Here is a 17,482-nt window from a genome sequence, read left to right on the forward strand (position 1 = left end):
TTGGTTGACTCATGCTGTATCCCCAGGGGCTAGAACAGTGCTGCCCCATGGCAGGTGCGCTGTGCAGGCATCCTAAGTGGCTCCCCAACAAAATGCTTTGTATCTCATTTGCACAGCATGCTTCCAGGACTGCTGAGTTTCTGGAGCATGGTCCCTGGTTGTCAGTGAACACTGCCTTGGTCCCAGCAGGCACTCAGGACCATGCGCCTTTCTTTTCTCTGTGCTGCCTTGGAAGTTCCCTGTGACCCATTAGTGTGGGTGCAGGTTGGGAGAGTGGTGGGGGAGAAGGAACATGGAGCTACTACCTCTTAGGGTCTCTCCCTGTGGAGGGGCGGTGGATGTGCAGCTGTATGTCTAATGGACAGCTTCTCCTGGAATGGCTCTTCTCTCACGTCTTGGAGGATGTATTTGAGTGAGGCCCTCAGTCACTTGTGGGTTAAGCATGAATTTCTTGCTTCCTAGATGACTGGCCCGCCTGGGTTCCTCTATCTTATGATTTATTTTTCTCATTCTCTTAATGACGAGGAATAGGTTGGAGAGTAGCATCCTGGCCCTCTGCCTCCCGGGTTCCTTGTCTCCACTTCTGATCTCTGCCTCTGCCAGAGCTAACATTTAGCAAATTGAATCAGCCGAGGCTCTCAGGTTGAATGATGATGGGTGAGTGGGGTGGGGGGAGGCATCTAGGTGACTTGTGGGTTGGTGGCAAGGGAGATCCCACAGAACCTCATTCTCAGAAAGTCCCCATCGACAAAGTGGTTGGGGGCCACTGTGAAGTGCTAGGCTTGTGGCACCTCTTTTCCATCTCTAAGTAATCCTACAGGAGCTGGTCCGTGGGACTGGGGTGAGCCTCCAAGGGCTATAGTGGGTGGAGAGGACAGGAAGGGGCCACTGAATCCTGTTGCTGGAAGGGATAAGCTCAGTGGTTGTCCCACGCTCGAGATTTTCAGACTGCCCACTTCTTGAGACAATTGCTCAAGCACCATGGAAACACAGGCAAGAGCATGAGCTCCTGATGGAAGCTCCTGAGTGTCGCCCAGCATTGCCCGGGGACTAAGTGCAGACACTTGGCCTGGTGATCCTGAGTCTCTTGGGATAGCCTGGGTACCTTCTGTAGATTAGTGGACAGGTGGAAGCTCTGGTCCTGGGTTCTCTGAGCACAGGCGGAGAGCTTACCAGTGGAGGCAGATGCACAGAGCCCAAGGGGACAGAGACTGTGTCCCGGAAATCCTTGGCCCCAGGTGAAAGCTTCCTTTCTAATTTCCCCGAGTCTCGGTTTCCTCGTTGATAAAGTGACACGGAATGAACAGAGAGTGCCATCCACATTCGGTGTGGCACGGGGCTAGTTAGTTCACAGCAAACAGTGTCTGAGGATGAGGAAGGACAGACAGAGGCCTCTGGTCATCTCTCCCAGAGAGCTGATGGGCCTAGTTTCCTTCTGCCTGCCTCACACTTCAGAGGGGAGTCCTTGGCACCATTACCTATAGCCACATGCACGCGGGGCACGCCTTTCTGAACCATTCTCCAGGGCTCTTCTGAATGGCAGTAAAAGGTCAGGGTGAAGGTCGTGGGATGTAGAGCCAGAACGCTGAAGTTCACCCCTGTTTTAACTCTTTACTACTTGTGTGAATTTGGGTGGCTCAGTTAATCTTCAACGCAAGTTTTTTCCATTTGTACCATGGGGAAAAATATTTGTAAGGGTCAGAGAAGTTGGTATGAGAAATAAAATGCTTATCAGCTTGGTGCCTGGTTCATAGAAAAGCTCAGTTATAGCCACTATGATGGTTATTATCTACCCTGCTGCCAAGTTCCTGTTGACCTCTGACCTGTTTGGCCAAGGGCTTGTTCCTATCACAGCAAGTCAACTCTACACCTCGTGGCTCTGTGTTGAGGCTTTCACAGATTCCTGTGGGTAACTTTCCGCTCACTGGGTGTGTAATATTGGTGCACACAGGCTCACCAGTTGGTTTGTGGTCTGCCGCCTTGTGTGGCCAACATTGTAGCCATTTAGAGGAAGCTGAGATGATGGGAGAGGCCCTGGACAGCTGGGATGAGAAGATAGCTTGGGAACAGGATGCCCACGGTGCCCTGGTCTCTGCCCTTTCCTGTGCAGAGTTAGGGAAGTGGATGTGAGCCTTGCTCGTTGCCCTCCACCCTAGCTGTTAAGGGAACGCCTTAGGTGTCTCACCATAGGCCAGGTGGCCACTGCTGTGTCAGCCAGAAGGCAGCCAGGAAGTTGAGGTCAGCAAGGGATGGGGTCAGGGAAGGTCTACTACCCACCACAGTCTGTGATACCTTTCCTGAGAGTGTCACGGGCTCTTACTAAAGGACAAAACCTAGATAGTCATCCATGCATCCCAAGAGGACAGTTGTGGGCAGATGTTGAGAAGCTCTGCCACTCATGTGCCAGAGGCTGAGCTGAGGGTGCCTTTGGTTTGGAGTGCTCAAAGGGATGAGAGCCTAGGTGACATGCTGCCTATGTCCTGTGAATTCAGTCCTGGGCTCACCCTCCCAGAGTCAGGAACCCACGGCCTGCCTGGCTGTCTTGCTTATCTCTCTATTTGGAGAGTGGGTCCAAAGGACATAGCACATTTACCCTTGACCACAGTTGATGATGCCAGCAACCCTCTTCAGAAGTGTGACTAGTCACGACTCGGTTGGCCTGACTGTAGCAGGATACTCGTTCCCTAGGAGATAAGATGACAGGAGGCATTTGGGCCCCTTCCATCTCTAGACAGTTTCCTGAGAGATAACTAACCATGTGACACACAGTTCCATCCCTAGACAGTTTCCTGAGAGATAACTAACCATGTGACACACAGTTCCATCTTTAGATATGGTTTACTGAGAGATAACTAACCATGTGACACACAGTTCCATCCTTAGACATGGTTTACTGAGAGATAACTAACCATGTGATACACAGCTCAATCCTTAGACATGGTTTACCGAGAGATAACTAACCATGTGATACACAGTTTGCAGACCATTGCCCATTTTTCATTCCCACATCACAGTGGAAGATTGGCACGTCATAGATCTCAATAGAAGAGATAATGGAGCTGCCCTATGGGCATCTCCCTACCTCCGTTGATCGTTGTGAAGCCCTGGGCAGGAAGTGCTCACTGGATGTAGACATCCCCGAGGCTTCGTTAGTGCAGCAGCATCAGCAGCTGCATCTAATCCATGGGTGTCTGCCAGAGCGATGACAGGTCATGAGTCACAGTGACTACTCCCTGCTCACTCTGTTCTTCAGCAGGGCAGGCATCTTGATTTGTTCATGTCTCCATTCTTAACAACCACCATGGTGCCAGATGCATAGCTAGAATGGCTGTCTTTCTACCAACCATGAATACCGTTTCTCCGGGATTGGTGCATTCCACTTCTGTAGATTCAACCAACTGGTGAATCAATCAAATAGTTTTGAAAAAAATTGTTTTCTTGAACACATATATTTTTCTTGTCATTATTCTCTGGACAATATGATAGATGTAACAAATTTTTACATTTTAAAAAATTTATTCAATGTATGTGTGTGTGTGTGCCTAAGTATATGTATTGCACCATGTGTGTGTAGGGCCTGTAGAAGCCAAGAGAGAGCATCAGATTCCTTGTAGCTGGAGTAATAGGCAATTTGTGAGCTGTCTGTCATGGGTGCTGGGATCAAACCCAGATTTTTCTAAAAGACACACAAGTGCTCTTAACTGCTGAACCATCTTTCCAGCCTCAGCATTTATGTTTTATTTGGTATTATAAATAATCTAGAGGTGATACAAAATATAAAATATACAGGAAGACAGGAATAGCTTATATACTAATAGCACACCATTTTATGTTCAGTCTGGAATGTCTGTGATTTTTGTTTCCTTGAGAGTCTGCACTCAATTCCCTGTGGATACCAACAGCAAGAATTGTATGTATTTAGATGCTATCTAGAACACGGTGAAATCTCAGTGAGTGAAGAAATTAAATAACCCAGCACATATCTTTGAGTTCAGTACTGGGTGCAAGATTGTCACATAAGCCTAGTTATGGGTATCACTGCAACAGATAGCTGCCTCGTTAGCATGGGACAGTTGGGATGGGTAGGAATGCCGTAAAGTACCACTTGGCTTCCAGGCACAAGGAGATGTGTCTTCATTTAATCACTTAAGAGCCTTGATGAGTTAATACATTATCATTAGTACATATATTAATTTAGGAATGAGGAAATGAAGGCTCAGAGTGACACGATATTTCTTGGGGAGTATGTGACTGTTGAATGTTAGCACTAACTCTAGAGCCTGGTGACCTCAACTGCAGGCTAGTATGCTTTCTCTGATCACTGTGCTCCGTTTTCTGGGTCTGTGAAGTTTTGACCTATGGTTGTCATATGTCATGCTTGATTTGGAGGCCTTTAGGAGTCCCAGTCTAAGGCCCCATAGTGGGTTCAGTGAGGTGCAAGTGCTCAGAGATTTCGTATCCCATTTCACACGTGGTGTATCTCTCTTTAGAGATTCTGAGCTTGCATCAGGCCTTCACAGAGGGCTCATGGCCCACTTTAAAGTGAAGAACCATCGAGCGTATGGACCTATGCAATGGACTTTCCCAGACCTGTAAGCACTGACCAGAGAGTCCATTTCTCTTATCCACAGAGGACTGATTATCGTGAGAAGTAACCTCAGCTACATCATCGAGCCTGTCCCCGACAGCGACAGCCAACACCGTATTTACAGATCTGAACATCTCAAGCTGCCCCCGGGGAACTGTGGGTTTGAGCACTCCAAGCCCACCGCTAAGGATTGGGCCCTTCAGTTTACACAGCAAACCAAAAAGCAACCTCGCAGAGTGAGTTTTTAGGTTCCCAGTGGAGTGGGCAGACTAATGTGAGTTTGTCCCCCCTGGGCACCCTTACTTTCATTCTAGAAGTACTTATAACTTGAGGGAGAGAATTGGTAAGAAAGAGGAAAAAATCCCCCCCCCCCCACACTTCTTTCTTTCTTGGAATTGTTGAATGAGACACCATCATAAGAGAACCACTGTATTTGGAATGCTCTGAGATGCTGATTTCTGAAACTGCATGAGGTTAAAAAAATGTCCACTTCCCCTCTTGGAATACCTCGTCCAATGTACAAAATGTTTTTTGTTCACACTGAAAACAGAGGTCTGTGGTCTCAAGGTTATTTGGGAACTAAACTGTCGACATGTTCCCTTGTGGGTTGTTGGCCTCAATTCTGCCTCTATTAGCCAGTTTGGCTTCTTGGTTTTTGAGAAAAAAAGAGATTAGATCCCATGGCTCAGAAAGGCCTCCAGCAATAACCAGTTGCAGATGGAGGTGGTGGGCTGTAGCCAGCACTGTCCCTAACACCTAAATTTAAGAAGTAGGGTCACGGCTTGTTAACCATCATGGTCGCTCAGCAGTTTTTTTAGAATAAGCTGGAGCCAACTGTTTCTGCCGCACTGATCTGCTTCTGTCTCTTCCCTAGATGAAACGGGAAGATTTACAGTCTATGAAGTACGTGGAGCTTTACCTGGTGGCTGATTACTCAGAGGTAAGGGTCAGTGACAGATTTCAGTAGAAAAACTTCTCTCTTGAGAGCGTCCATTCAGCCTCTGGCTACTTTGGGGAGATGTGGACACATTCATCTTTTAGTTTATCGTGTAAATTTGACCTTAAATCCAGCCCAGGGCTCTTTTAGCCATTTTAAACAGGAAAAAAGAAAACAACAACAACAATCAAAAGCCAAGGAAAGCTCTTAGTGTGGACACATAAGCACCGGCGTTACTTAGATGGGGGTCTCACAGTCCTATGGTTCTGATATTTGTTCTTAGACGGTCTGTAGTCCTTTCGAGAATCTTTCAGACTTCTGTCTTACAGAGGTAGCAAGTGTTTTCAGCGTCTGATCAGATGGCATTTTCTCATATGTATCTATTTTTATATCCATGTTGGTGTTCCCCAAATGTCCCCAGAGCAGCAGCATATGTGGCATCTGGGAACTGTGAAAAATGCAGATCTCTGAGCCTCACTCCAGATCTCTTAAACCCCAAATTGTCAGGGTGGGGTCCCACAATCCATGTCTTACTAAGACATCGGGGTAGTTTTAATGCATCACAGGTGGTCTTGGGAACCAATAGCCTAATGGCAGGGTAGCCCCTTAATTCATATTCCTCACATTGGATAGGACCTAAGATCTCACAAACACCCATCCACCTGGCTCAATCATTTGTTTTACTTTCATGGGTTATTTCCTGATTTTTCTAGGTTGTGCCAGCAGAGTGCTTGGCATCGGGCTGCAGCCCCGAGCCAGAGCCGCTCCTTATTCTGGAGTTCACAGCAGAAGCCCCAAACCCTTGTCACTCTGGAGCATGGCAGCTGCTGAAATGGTCCCTTGGCGATGCTTAGAATGCACACAGAGGATCTGATGTGGCTGGGGGACTCGGGAAAGCCTCTCTGAGGTGGTGATGGTGCAGGTGGCAGCTTGCATATAAAGCTTCAGTGGAGAATTATCCCGGAGTCACAGGAGTCCTGCCTTCTTCCACAGCTGACCTGGCGCACTCACCACACACAGTTCCATTAACCAGGTGTTTCCTTCAAGTCCCACATCGAGCAGCGACACAGTCTCAGCCAAGCACACTTCTGTGCCCTGGCTGAACACTGAACCCAAACTTTCTGTCCTCCGTCAAGGCGGAGCTCATCACTCTGTCTCACAGCCCCTCCCTCCACTTGGGGCTACAGCTTCCCCAAAGGCCTCATTCTCGGTAGAGTTTCCTTTCCCAGAGCCCCACAGTGGGGATCAGGGGGAGTGCCAGGGAGTAGGAGTGTTCAAGCCCAGGTCTGAGAGCTGCCTTAGAGTGCTGGAGGCAGGAAGAGATGGCCCTTGAGCTCCTTAAAGAAAAGGGGAGAGGGGGGTGCTCACTGGGCAGAAGAGTGGGTGAAGGCTTTCTAGGGAGGGAACATTGTGTTCATTTCAGAAGAGTTTAGGGTTTTTTGGTTTTTATTTTTTTGGTTTTTCGAGACAGGGTTTCTCTGTGTAGCTTTGCACCTTTCCTGGAACTCACTTTGTAGCCTAGGCTGGCCTTGAACTCACAGAGATCCACCTGGCTCTGCCTCCAAGTGCTGGGGTTAAAGGCGTGTGCCATCACTGCCTGGCAAGTTTAGGTTTTTAACTGATGTTGGCATTGTTTTTTTTTTTTTCTCAGCAGCTGGGGGTGGGTGGGTTCTAGGGTTTTTATTTTCTCTCTATAGACTGCTGTACAGATGGGGGGGGCAGTAACAGAGGTTGGTTTTAAAGCCATCCAGGCTGCCCACTCAGCCCTGTCCCACAGCGTCACCTTTACCACCCTGTACTGTGAAGGCTGCTGGGAGAAAGTGAAGCCCCTTCCTCCAGAATAGTCCTCCATGTAAGCCTGGCATCTAGCGGCACCTGATACGAAGGTCTTTGACCACTTTTCCTAAGCCACAAGATCCTTTGACCAGATACAAGGTCCTGTGACCCCCAATAGTCAGGCATCTAGAACCCCCACTGCTCTAGTTAAAAGGAGGAGGATTCCTCCTTGTGCCCAGTGGGTCCTCGGTGCAGGGTTTTAAAAGCCACTGTGTGTGAGTCTCCGGCAGGCACAGAAGAGGAGGTAGGTGAAGATGGAGAGCCTTCTTAGTCTCCTTCCATCTAGACTCACAGCAAACCAGGGAGGAAAAGTATCGGCTGAAGGCACCTTCACGACTGTGGGCCATCCAGAGAATCTCACTGTTGCAGAGGGGTGCACCTTAAGCACCAGTGGCATAGGCATCTGCACCCCCTTTGCTACAGTGCTGTGACTCTTGCTTCCTGGTAGGTGAAGGGATCTCTCGGTTCTCAGGGTCCTGAACATCCCTCAGCTATAGGCTTTGAATGATTCATGGTGGCGTGGAATAGGCCGGGCAAGATTTGTAAGCCCCAAAGTCTACAGGCAGAAATGGATCACTGGAAGTTAATCTGAGACTATGGGAAGGGAAGGATGCGGGATCTGTGATTTAGACGCAGCAGCCTTCTCCTCTGGGCTCTGAACTCAGAGCAGTTGGGGGTGGGGTGGGGGTGGGGTTCAGGGATGGTGGAAAAGTAGGTGCTGGGAAGCGAGGCTGTGGTCTTGCTGTCTAGAGAGCTGTCTGCAGTAAAAGTGAGCAAGCAGTGTCTCTCTGCCTCGTTCTAGGTGGGAACTTCTGAGCATGTCCATTCCATCGGTGATGTGGAGTATAAGAGAGCTTTTTGGGCGGTTCTGGGCATACTTATTCATTCATTAAGTGACATAGAATGTAAGAGAGCGAAGAGTAAGATTCATGTCGGAGAAGGGGAAGAGTGGCTATAGATGGAGGCCTGTAAAGGACTTTGATGGCACCAGGAGGATGCGAGGTATCGGGAAAGGCTGGCACACTGTGTTTTGCTTCCAGGGTCGCCCTAGAAAGTAGAACATTGAGACACATTTTTCTTATGACCAGGAGTTGTAAGCTTACAGCCCATGGCCATGTGAACCCAGCACATATTTCTATGAATAGTGTACTGGAGCAGAGCCACACCTTTTGGTTTATGGCCTCCTGGAAGCTTCTCAGCCACCAAGGCAGAACTGGGTAGCTGTGGTCCACCAAGCAGAACTGAGTAGTTGCGGTTCACAACCATGTGGTCCACCAAGCCTAAAAATGTTTACTCTGTGGTGCTTTGTAGAGTAAGCTTGCCAACCGCTGCTCCAGAATCTTCTGGAAAACATGATACACTGCTTCAACTATGGTGGCCTTATTGGCCTTACTGTTTGAGGGTAGGATTAATATATTTGGACGCCTGAAATCTCATGCTGATGCTCTAATAAATATTTACTAAATGAATGGAAATAATCTGCCACAGGGCTAGTTTAGAAGCCGGGAAGCCTTCCTAATGGAAACTTCTAGATTAAACACTCTGCAAAGGTCTATGCACCAAGGTCCTAGAATTGTACTCTGTATGAGGTAAGGATAGCAATGGGGTTCTCTTCTGGTGAGTGACAGTCCCAAGGAAGTCAAGGAATGTTCTAGAATCAACAAGAGAAAGGAAAATGGTGCACTTCTCTGTACCAGAGCTGGGACACAGCTCTTGCCAATCAAGTATTTTGGGGTATTTTATTTGGCTGTTTATTCTTTTTCTTTGGGTATTCTGGTGGAGGGTTGGAAGGAAACATGTGATAGCTTGAAATTGAGTGGACATAGTACCTACAGTTATAACAGTAAATTCACTAGTATTCAAAGTCGGTGTAAAAATGGCAGCAGACAGGGCATGTCTGTCATTTGGGGATGCGGGGAGGTTACAATTCTAAATTTTTATCTTTACATCCTGACGATTTCCTTACTTCATTATTGAAGGTAAAAGAAAGAGGTCTGTCCTTTTCAGACAGAAGTGACAAATATGAGGCTTTCTCTTGGAACTCTGGGCAGACATTCTAATTGAGTACAGCACAATCTTCTCTCCTATGCTTGATTAGCAATGTCTGGCTTCACAATGATGAAGTTTCAGAATCTTTTTCACTATAGAAGTTTCAGAATATTTTTCAATTGAAATGGAGTGCAAGGCAAAACCTGTTGCTGATGACACATGGTCCTGTCACCTCTAGGGACATTTGCATGGCTCTCCTCCGCAGTTATTCTGTTCAAGTTCTCAGGGGGTTTCCTAGCTCTTTTAAATCGTGTACCTCATTAGTAGAGGGTCTATCGTTGTAGTTATTTCTGGCTTTCTCGCCTTTGTAGTTGAAGCTCCTGTAGTCTGGGGTCAGCATGTCACATTCATATCCCCCTTTTGTGCTTAGCTTGTCTATAGAGTAATTCAGCGACCATCAGACCAGGATTAACTGGCCACATCTAGGAAAGCCCTGTAAGATGTGTGACAGTGGCTTCCTATTGGGGTGATAAACAGAGCAAAGAGACCAGTCCCTCTTCTGACTAGCCAATGAGTTAGCCAAAGGCATTATAATTTAAAGCATGGGAAATAAAACTTACTTGAAGGGCTAGAAGAAGAAATTGTCTGCTCCATGTGCTGCCTTGAGCTGGGAGATGGAGATGCCAAGCGGGATCTCCATCAGGTCCTACCCTCCGTGAGCTGTGGGAAGGACCACTGCCTAAAAATGACTGCGTATCCAAGACAGGAGAGTAAGAGCACATTCAGTGACAAGAAACCGGGCCCCAGAAAGGCCCTCGGATGAGAGCTGTGGGAAGGTCTCACCTGGTTCTGTTTGTCCCATCTAGTTTCAGAAGAATCGGCATGACCAGGATGCCACCAAACACAAGCTCATGGAGATCGCCAACTATGTTGATAAGGTGAGACCAGGTGTGCTTTCTCGGGGAGGTAGTGGCACCTCAGACGGTCTGCGGGACAGGCAGTCTTGTTGCTGAAGTAGGCACCCCCAGCAGGTCCTTGAAGGAATGTTCTGTGCCATCGATGCTGGGGAGGGAAGCATGACTACACCCTGACTGTAAACCAGAGGCAAGTCATTCTGCTTCTTGGGCTGAGTTTTGTTGTTGTTGGTGGTGGTGGTTTGTATGGGTGTTTGGGGGCTTTGTTTTAATTTATAAAGCACAAGCATTGTCTTCGATCAGTGGCTTCCAGTTATCTGTATAGTTTTCTGATGGAATCCGTAAAAATGGGATCTTACGTCCCTGCCCATGTAGAAGTCAGATGGGAGCAGACAGCAGTAGACAGCAGCACCCCCCACAGCCCCCTCCGACCTTTCTCACATCTGAAGTGACTCTTGAGGTACTTTGGGTAAGGAAGAGCCTAATTTAAGAAAGCTTCGGGGATGTGTGTTTAAGAGTTCCTTCCAGGTGAAAGCCTTTGACATAGGAAGGTTTGAAGTGGGTCAGGACCAGAAGGATCTTTAAAAGTCGGGATGCCATCTGTCTGGAACTGCTGTGTGAAACTGTCTAAGGATCCGCTCCCTCTTCTAGGAAGACTACAAATGGCTGTGTCCGTGGTCAGGGTGATTGACAGCATGCACTTAGGAAATGAGCAGAGTTTTGAGCTGCACTAACCAGGGCGTTCTCAGACCCGGAAGTATTCTATGTAAAAGCAAGTTCCAGCACAAAATGCAGAGGAGGTAACGAAGCAATAACAGCTCCTCTCCACAGACTAATAGTGTGGACTTTAAAAAGTAAGCCTTGGTCACGTGCCTCCTTTCGGGGTTGGAGAAGGGGCTGTGGTGGTGACTGAACCTAAGACTTCATGCGTGCAAGGCAAGTGCTCTGCCCCTGACCTACAGACTCAACCCCTGGGTCACAGGGCTCTTTGAGGATCTGATAACCATTTCAGGACACTGTAGAACTTGGAAGGCTTGACTCTTGGCCTGCTAGAGGTTCCTGGGTCCCAGATCTTGAGCTGGGAGAGGCTCAGCCTTTGACACACACAAAAAAATTGAACTTTCAGGGCTTACAATGCAAATTTGCTTGCTGTGAAGTCATTAGATGGGAAGTTCTCAGCCTTGTATGCCCCCCCCCTCCACCCCCGGCCTCAACAGCTGTGGAGTTGGCGTGTAACAGTTCATTGGCGTGTAACAGGTGAAAGTCAAACATTAGCCTTTCCTGGAGGGAAGGATTCTAGGGACTAGGTGAAGGGTTCACAACACGCCCCCACAGTTGCATATACCAGGCGGACACTTCCGCCTAGCCAATTCCAAGTCAAGATAGCCATTTCCGGGTCAAGGCGTCTCGAGTGACCAGGATCCGTGACGTTACATGGCCATGTAAGCGCGCCACGTGACCATGTGATCTACGCACACGCGTGGAGTAGTGATGTGACCTGGCCATGCCCCCAGCCGGTTTTTAAAGCGGAGCGCCATATTCCCGGTTCTCTCTCTCTCTCTTCTTCTCTCTCCTCTTCTCCACACACGTGTCTCTCCCACAGGCCTGCGCACTCTCTATCCCTGTATCTCTAATAAACTCTTATAAGCGGATTCTGTCGTGTTTCGTGACACTTCCTTGCAGGGTAAGAACACAACGCAGCTAAATAACTAACACTAGGGACACGGAAGAGTCCTTTCTCTAGCTCCTACTTCAGCAGCAATAGTGTCTCCATGATCATATAACCAAACACTCAACATCTGGGAAAATGTGTTTCCCTTGGGGGTGGGGGTGGGATACAGGAAGCTGATGCAACTGTTACCTGTGTATCAACCATTGTCCTGGAGGCCAGGAGATGAGGGCTTGGCTGGCTGGCTTGCTTTAGGAATTTTCCTCCTGCACTGGGTGATAAGAACCTACCTCTAGGCACTGATTAAAAAAATGGAAGTGGTATGTCAGCAAACATATCAAACAAACCAAAAACAACAGCAAAGAGGAAAGATGTGCAAAAGAAGGTAACCCTAGACCCCAGGTGTTGGAGGAAGCCCTCGCCTTGCCTCGCCTTGCCTTGCCGGATGGTCCATTCTTCAAAGCCTCTACTTCCTCCCAGCACAGGAGGTTAATTACTCCCCGGGGAGGGGGGGGGGAGGCACATCAGCACCTCTGAAACTTGCTGAGCCAGCTACTCAGACTGAACATTTTGGTACTAAAACTAGAAGTACACGCATGTGCTGAATCAGGAGCCCAATCCACAGTATTTTCCCTTAACTGTAAGAAAAGTCAAGCTCACTTCCTTAAAACGCTCCTTAGTGAAGCAAATTCAGACAACTTTGGGCTCTCTGTAATGATGGATGTGGCACAAGACACAATCCGGAGCCCATCTCGACTGAGGTGTCCAGGGGCAAGTGAAGGATCTGACTGTGTGTGTGTGTGTGTATAGTATATTATGGTATATATAGTGTATAGATCATATACTGTATGATCCAGCTCTTCAGCAGCAGATGGTCACAAGGGCCCTGAGGGTATAATCTGAGTTCATCACGGTTCCAGAGTCTTCTTGCTGAGACGTTGGACAAATTTCTTAACCTCTTTGAGCCCTAGTACTTGCCTTGTTCATGAAAAGTGCTTGGCAAACAGTGGTGACCCAGTTATTATTTTTAGCTGCTCATCTATCCTTTTGTGGCCTCTGTGTACATGAGAGGGTTTTGTTGTTGTTGTTGTTTTGGCCTGGTGTGTAAAGTATCTGCTGAGCAAGCATAAGGAGCTGCTTTCCTAGCCCTGTGTAAAAGCCAGGCATGGTGGCATGTGCCTGTAACAATGTGGCTGGTGGGGGAGTTAGGGGACAGAGACAGGTCCACCCTTGGACCTCATAAGGCAGGCAGGCAGGCAGCCAGCCAGCCTGAATCAATGAGCTCCTGCTTCAGTGAGAAATGCGGAGAGTAACAAGGGCCCAGCACTAATCTTTGTGCTCCATGTGTACATGTGTACACATAGGACACATGCACATATAACATACACAGTCACTGACTCAGTAGCATTAAGATCAGATCATTAAAGAACCCCTTGATGGGCCAGGTAGCAGTGGTGCACGCCTTTAATCTCAGCACTGGGAGACAGAGCCAGGCGGATCTCTGTGAGTTCGAGGCCAGCCTGGTCTACGGAGCGGAACGCGATCAAGGAATGGCACCAAAACTACACAGAGAAACCGTGTTTTGAAAAACCAAAAATAAAACAAAAAACCCTTGATGGTTGGGATGCTTCTCCCTCCTTTTTCTTCTTGCCTCAGTGTTTTCTAAGGCAAGACACTCCAGTTTGACCACCAGAATGCATCTCTCTGAAGATCTCATTTCCTCTTCCTGGAGCCCGTGGCAAGAGAGCAATCCAGCAGACGGACTCTGAGCTCAAAGGCTGGGTGATGAGAAGAGCTGCCTTTCTGTGTCTTTTCAGTTTTACCGATCCCTGAACATCCGATTGCCTCGTGGCTTGGAGGTGTGGACTCATGGAGATAAGTGTGAAGTTTCAGAAAACCCGTACTCTAACCCTTTGGTCCTTTCTTAGTTGGAGGCGCAAGCTGCTTGCCCAGAAGAGCCACGACAATGCGCAGCTAATCACGTAAGTAGTCCTTTCTGGTTGTGTTGCATCAGCTTTGGCTGCAGAACCTCTGCCTGCCACAGGGATACTAAGTTCACCCATTCTTTCCTATGGGTGAATATTGGTTGTGCAAGAGATCCCTTGCTCCCTGGCTAGATAACCAAGCATTTTTCAGACCCAGCACACCTTGAAAAAAAATGTTAAAAAGTCTAAGAATGATAATAGTCCTCTGACGTGTTTCCATCCATGTGAGAAAATGAGCCTCACCTGTAATCAGCTGAGCAGCTGAGGCACTTGAGCGTCTATTAGGGGAGTGGATGACTCTTGGTCACAGCTGACAGCCTGAAACAGATGTTTTTAGCACCACAGGGGCAAGTCCTCAGGTCCTTCACGTGGGTCTCCAAGCATCTCAGGGCCAAGTGCCTGGGGGTGGTCAAAGCGGCAAACTGTAGGACCTTTGTGAAGCTTGGTGAGAAGAAGTGCTGGCCAAGGACGGTGTTGAGTCGGGGTGGTAGGTGACAGCCCCACCAAAGGTTATCGGCCTTCCAGGGTAATTTGCGGTAGTTACAACAAAAGGCACATAGATAATGCACTTTTACTTCTTATCCTTGAACACAGCCGAGTCAACAGTCATTTCAACCTTGATACTTTAATTTACCCTTTCATAGCAACTGGGATTTCCAGTATTTACTTGTCTGTAAAACCCGAGTGGTCACATGAGGACCGTCCACTCACTGAGCACATCTTTGTTGACTGAAACATTTCGTCTGAACTTTAGGATGGAACACCTTGAATCTGTTTACAGTAGGGCTTCTCCAGAGCCAAGTGCAAGTCTGTGAAATAACAAGTACGGCTTCGTACAGTTTGGTAGCTATTGAAATGATTAATCAAACATTTATTAGACGTCCATTTATTCCTCCTTGCCTCCTCTGTTTGGGCGCAACAGAGCGAGGGATATGTTAAACTGGGGGAAACCGAAGCTGGCTGTTGACACGTTAGGGTCAGCATTGCAGAGCAGAGGCGAAAACAGCTCATCCCTGCACCCAGCTGTGGTTTGTGAGGCTCCCAAAGAGACGCAGCTGTTTCCTTGGCCCTGTGTGATTTGAGGATGAGACATCAACCCACAGCTGCTACCCAGCATCCCCACTTTTTGCCCCTCGGACACACGCACTGGTGGAAGTGGACGTGATTCACCGGGACAGCACAGTCTGCGCCACACCCTTCCCCCCTGCTCCTGCCTCTGGCCACGTTTTGTGAATCAGGAATGGGCCACAGCTTTGCAGGCCCTGCCTTCTTCCTTTCAGAGTCTTTGGGCACATTGTGAGGGGGGAAGCGACCTTTCTTCTGTGCTACTGAGGAGGGAGTAAGTGAGAGGAAATCAGAGGTGTGGTATCCTGAAAGTTATCCAGTTGGCTGGGTTACCAGGCTCGTGCCCTTAGGAGCAGTCTGGAGTGTCAGTGGGGTACAGTGCCCAGCCTGGTAGCCATTCACTCCTGTCCCTGGGGAACAGCACTCTCGGCTCCCACCTGAACTACATGTCTTTTTCCTTCCTGCAGGGGCAGGTCCTTTCAAGGGACCACCATTGGCCTGGCCCCTCTCATGGCTATGTGCTCTGTGTACCAGTCTGGAGGTGTCAGCATGGTGAGTCTCCGACAATACAATGGTACTGCATAGGGGACTGTGACTCCCGAGAGAGGAGGCCAGCCTTGAAAAACCAATTTGATCTTTATAGTTGTAGACGAAAAACACATTAAAGAGAGCAAATGTTTCAAATGAAGTTATTAGATCCTGAGGATGCTAAATTTTCATTCTTCTTGGTTTATATTGGGTCTTAAGCAATTGTATAAACAGAACTCTAGATCTCTCATGTACTTTTCCACACCATGGACTGGAGGAGTAAGAGCAGGGACTCGGGGAAAAGAACAGAGGTGAAGTATTTCTAGTCTGGGTCTTGAGTCCTTAGATATGGAGTTGTGAAATAAGAACCTCAAGAGTCGCAATTAGGACATTTCTGTCTCTTGAAATTCTGACTTGGTAAATTTTTTTTTTAGGTTTTTTTTTAAGGCGAATTAGGTTTCTTTGGCTATGTAGCTGTGGTTTGCCTGGGACTCATTGTGTAGGCCAGGCTGGCCTCAGACTTGCTATCTAGTTGAAGATGACCTTGAAGTTCTGTTCTTCCTGATTCCATCTCTTGTGTGCTGGGACTAAAGGTGTACACCACCATGCCTGATATAAATATCCTATTTGCTGCTTTTGTTCTCCTTTCTGGGTTTTTGAGATGGTCTCACGCCATTGCCCAGGCTGGCTTCAGCATCTGGGCTCGAATGACCTTCCCGCCGCCTCAGCCTCTCAGTTAGCGGGGACCATAGGTTCGCATCAGCACAACAGTTCTACTTGTTCTTCTTGTTCTTTATGTTTTTTCTTTTTAACGTTGTTTTTTTTGTTCTTGCTTTGATGATTAAGATCATACACTATCCAGGCTGTGCATGGGTGCTCTCAGAAAACAGTGAGCTACATGTAGCGACTGCTCAAGTCAAAAGGATGGTCAAGAGATACATCAACAGGTCATTCACAGTCTGCGACTTTTAAGAACACAGGAACACAGTCTTTTGAGCATGTGATTTCCTGATGAGGACAGTGGCTTTAGACTTGTTAATAGCAAGTTATAGAGAAAGAAACAATATAATCAGCATTAGGGGAACCGGTGAGAGCTATCAGGCTCAGGTAACAAAAAGGCATGCAAGCCAGGCGGTGTTGACGCACGCCTTTAATCCAGTACTTGGGGCAGAAGCAGGAGGATCTCTGAGTTCAGGCCAGCCTGGTCTACAGAGTGAGCTCCAGGACAGCCAGGCTACTCAGAGAAACCCCATCTCAAAACAAACAAACAAAATAAAAACAAACAAACAACAACAACAAAAAAACAACCTAAAGGGAGGTGGGGCATGGAAAGCAGAAATGAAACCCTGACCTTGACTTGAACTCTTCTCTGAACAGGACCACTCTGAGAATGCCATTGGCGTGGCTTCCACTGTGGCCATGAGATTGGCCACAACTTTGGCATGAGCCATGATTCTGCACATTGCTGTTCTGCCAGCGCAGCGATGGTGGGTGCATCATGGCAGCTGCCACTGGGTGAGTCAGCCGGAAGGGTGAAGGTGGGAGAAGAGGAGGGGAGAGATACGGGGTCAGTGTGACCAAGCAGTCCTCCTAGGTGGCCCCAGTGAAATTTTAAACTGTTGAGGAAGACAGTGATGTGCTGTGGATACTAAGTTCCTTGAAGCAGGTTGTGCTGGTAGAGCACTAGATGGAGTTACATTTTTGTTGTGGTTTTCAGCACTAAAATTGGAGTCAACACATCTTTGTTTTGAGAGTGCACATGAGAAAGTGTGTTACCCAGTCTAATCTGAACTTGTGAATTTGTCCACCTCGGTCATCCAAGTATCTGGGCTTTAAGTATGTGCTACCACACCCATGTGCCCAGTTCTTCAGGAAGTGTCTTAGTTAGGGTTTTCATTGCTGTGAAGGGACACCATGACCACGGCAACTCTAATAAAGAAAACATTTCACTGGGTGGGTTGCTGACAGTTT

At 47.9% G+C, this 17,482-nt stretch overlaps 1 pseudogene; it reads left to right on the top strand.

The window, feature by feature from the left end:
- Positions 1 to 17,482, top strand: part of LOC114689868 — a 48,843-nt pseudogene that overhangs the window by 11,954 nt on the left and 19,407 nt on the right.

Source organism: Peromyscus leucopus, chromosome 8b (genome assembly GCF_004664715.2).
Source record: "Peromyscus leucopus breed LL Stock chromosome 8b, UCI_PerLeu_2.1, whole genome shotgun sequence".
Classification (NCBI taxonomy): Eukaryota; Metazoa; Chordata; class Mammalia; order Rodentia; family Cricetidae; genus Peromyscus; species Peromyscus leucopus.